Genomic DNA, 4,347 nt, shown 5'->3' on the forward strand with positions numbered 1-4,347 from the left:
TGTTAGCTGCTCATATGGAATTGCTCTATAGCCTCCATTCCGAGACAAAATAATTCAAAGAACTGAAGTATTATACAATTTCAAGAAATATACTGATGTACAAATACAGCTAGTAACATCAGGTACACTCTTCTAGAAGACAATTTTCAGCATTGGTTGCTGAACTGAGGCCCAGATAGTTCAGAACAAATAGAAGTCGGTGATTATATGTATAATTTATATTGTAAAAAGAAAAAAAAATTCAGATCAATTATTTTTGTCCTTAATTACCCAGTGTGGTTGTTGCCCAAGGAAGACTCATGCTAAATCCACTCTTTTCTTACTGAGCACAGATCAGGGGATCAAGTGACAGTGGTCCCAGGAACAATCCTCACGCCTGGCCAAGTGCCCATCACAGCCCAGGGGGCCCTGTGTATCTGCACAGTCAGGTGGGAAGGTTCAGACATGCCTCTTTTCCCTGCAGGAGGCTGACCTTTCTGGGCAGATAGAATAGTAGGTGTGTTCATGCTTAAGGTCACGTTTATGACGTATAAGTCAATAACAGGATCCACACCCCCTTCCAGTCTTAGGATTCAGGAAACCAGGAGCTACACAGGAGAAACATATTGAAACTTCCCATTTGTACAGTTCTTTCAAGCTTTTAAAGTCATGCTAGAACTCACTGGAACACAATCCTCAGCAGACTAGTATAATTATTTTATCTTACCAAGAAAATGAACCCCTGGGAGGAAGATGGCTTGCCCAGGAAACTTCAGCAGCCTACTAAGTTGCAGAGCTAGGAGCTTACAACCGTGTCAGCTTCTGGGCAGAGCGTGAGGAAAATGTCTAAGAGGCAGAAACACCAGGAATATGAGTGTGACAGTGCCAGATTTCACCAAGATATGACTCGTGTGACTTTGGGTTTAATTTTTCTATGCTGTCAAAGAAAGCAGAATTACAAAACTAGGGCTTTTATACATTTCTTTGTATCATTATCAAATATTTAATTTAAATATAAAATTTTCAATTTTTTTTTTTTAAAAAAAGGTTTAATAGCAGCTCTTTCTTCCTCCTAAAGAGCCTCAGTCAAGGTTGTACATTCCTTCTGGTTGCTAAGTCTCTTGAGTCTTTTTAACTTACAGTATATCCCCATTTTCCCTTTAGCAATGTTGGACTTTTTTTAAGAGTCAGGACAGTTACCTTAGGGAAGGGTCCACATGCAGGATTTGGTTTTTTATTTATGTTGTCTTTTAACATATTCTGCTAGCCCCTTGTTATGATGCAAATGTTTTGTGTTTGCCCAAAATTCATGTGTTGAAACATAATCCCCAGTGAGGTGGTATTAAGGGGTCGGAGGTTGGAAGTGACTAGGACATGAGGCTGGAGCCTTCACAGAAGGGGTAAGCGCACTTACAGAAGAGGCTCCAGACACCTGCCTTGTTCCTCCTACCACATAAGGACACAGTGAGAATGTCATCTACGAACCAGAAAGAAGGCCCTCACCACACATCAGATCTGTTAGCTCCTTGATTTGGGACTTCCCAGGCTCCAGAACTGTGAGAAATAAACTTCTGTTGGGTATAAGCCATCCCATCTAAGGTATGTTGTTAAAGCTGCCCAGATAGACTAAGGCACTCTTCTATTTCCTGTAAACTGTGTAGGCATGCTTAGATTCAGGTTAAACACTCTTGGAAATAAGATTTCACTGGTGATGCTATGTACAGTCGGCCCTTGCACAATGCTGGAGTGAGGAATGCTGACCCCCTGAACAGTTGAAAATTCATGCATAACTTCTGACTCCCCCCAAACCTAACTCTTCATTGTCTACTGCTGACAAGAAGCCTTACTGATAACGCACACAATTGATTAACACGTAGCTTATATGTTATAATATTATATACGGTATTTTAATAAGAAAGTAAGCTAGAGAAAAGAAAATGTTATTAAGAAAATTTTTTAAAAATGCAGTTACTATTCATTACATGGAAGTCGATCATCATAAACGTCTCTATCCTCCTCATCTGCAGCTGAGTAGGCTGAAGGGGAAGAGGATGGGTTGGTCTTGCTGTCTCAGGGTGAGGGGCAGAAGAAAATCCAGGTGTAAGTAGACCTGTGAACTTCAAACCTGTGTTGGTCAAGGGCAACTATATTTCACGTTGCTTCACATCTAGAAACATATCAGGTCACCTCACCATCACTCAATTAAAGACGGACCCCCCAGATTTCTCCATTAGAAAGGCATGTTTTTCCTTTGTCAGTATATGTGATGCATACGTAACGATGCAGTATGTCATTGTTTGGTTCTTTGTCAATATACTCTTCTTCAATAACCTTTCCATTTTTGTAGCTAACTTTTATATTTGTTGTCTATCATCAACACTGATTAAAATCCTCCCTGTGACATTCAGAATTTGGGCTGGGAATCTGGTGAGGCAAAACCTGCTCCCATTCCTGTCCCCTGGAGGTACATTTATGGGCCTACCATGGGGCCCCGAGTACAGATGTGCCCAGTGAGGTGGCAAGCTGCACCCAGGACAGGACAGGAAAGTTCGTTTCCATCAGGAAAGCTATGAACAGGATTCACTCTCTACCCCCAAATTTTAAGAATAATGCTAACCCTCTGGTAAAACTAATGATGCTTTTTAGAATTTTTATTTTGTCAAAAACAACATAGATGCCTGTATTTTTGAGAGCAAAACAGTGAGTGCTAAAAGGCTTGCAACAGAAATAGTAGTCATCTGGCTGATGGAGGCAACCATTTTTATATCTTGTAAGCTATTTCTTCTTATATGTATTTCTATCTTTCTAGAATTATAGAATGACTACTATACTACCCCCAGTTATAAAATTTGAGTTGTTACGTCTGACTTTCTGATATCGTGGATAAGGGTTAGCTGATTGTCCTTTTTCTTGTTTTGGAGGAGGAGTGGAAAAGAGCTCCTGGGGCTAGCATGCTATACATTCCGATGGAGTTAGCAGGCCCTTAAAAAATACTTGTTGAATGTCCCCGGATGAGCGACACAGATATCCAAACGCACAAAGCCCGGCTGCGTTCTGCAGTTTTTAAGTTCCGCACGCAGAATGTAGAAGAAATATGCAACCTTCCTAAGTCACATGTACTCAATTGGTTATTTGTATCTTGTTTTAGCATATTGTTGGAAAACATTAAAACTCGACACATTAAAATCATTTTTTTTTAGGAGGAATATCTTGAAGCTAGTTTGAATGATTCAGTAAAAAACCCCAACAAACTACAAAAAAACCTTTCTGCAACAGACTTTTCCCCAAGTAGTTTCTTAATCAGCAAAAGAGAAAAGAAAAAATTAGACGTAAAAAAAGTAATCTTTGATAAACATTGATGAGGAAAACTACCCAGAGACCTTTCCTAGAATCATATAAGCTCAGAATTCAGCCCTTTGCCATGCAGGATTTCAAAGTTTGATGCCATGCCAAAAAAAGAACAAAAAAATGTATAAATCATGAATACTCTGAAAAGACTCCCACCTCATTAATATGTCTCAAAAGACATTGCCTAAGGGTAGAGTTAATTAAATCACAATATACATAAATTCGAAATGAACTGATAATCAATCACAGACAAAACTATGTTATATAGAGACAAAGCGAGAATAGTGGACGTAAATAAAAGTTAAATGAAAACAGATTCAGACAAAGGAAGAAATTTTCCACCTGGCTTGATGCTGATTCTCAGTACTATCCAGTTTTCGGGGGTATCTGTGGCAAATTGATGAAAGAATTAAATATTCTCCTTCCCTTGGAACTTTTTTAAGGGGTGGATCTTCCACTTACTGTCCAAGAACTCTCAAGCTGACTTCAGTGGCCAAAAACTCTGAAACTTACTGGCTGAATCCTGCAGTTCTGTGGATTTTTTAGGGACTTCGTCTCTATTTTGTTGTTGTCTGTCTCTGTGCCTTTCACTTTCATCGCGTTTCAACTGTTTTGCAAGAAAGGAAGAGAAAACTGGAACAGCCGTTTTGATGACTTGTTAATAGTTCTTACAAAATATGAAAGGTTTCTGTTTGTTTTGTTCTGTTCTGAACTAGTTTCAAGTTCCAAGTATTTATGTATTCTCACTAATGCAGGAACAGAGGTGAAGTGAAGCTACCTTCTGTAGCTAGAATAACTTCTGTGCTTACAATGTGACTTCCCTGGCAAATGTAATTCCCATAACCCAGATCTTAGAATGGGGAGGCTCTTAGAGATGAGCTATTTCTAATCTTCATCCGAGGTATCGTTTTTAGCAACAGCTAATAAGAGGGAGAGGTATATGATGAAAAGAGCAAAGGTTTGGGAGCCAGATAGACCTACTAACCTTGGTATGTTACTGAACATTTTTGAATTTCACTT

This window comes from Otolemur garnettii, unplaced genomic scaffold, assembly GCF_000181295.1.
Source record: "Otolemur garnettii isolate 467f Iridium unplaced genomic scaffold, OtoGar3 scaffold00070, whole genome shotgun sequence".
NCBI lineage: Eukaryota > Metazoa > Chordata > Mammalia > Primates > Galagidae > Otolemur > Otolemur garnettii.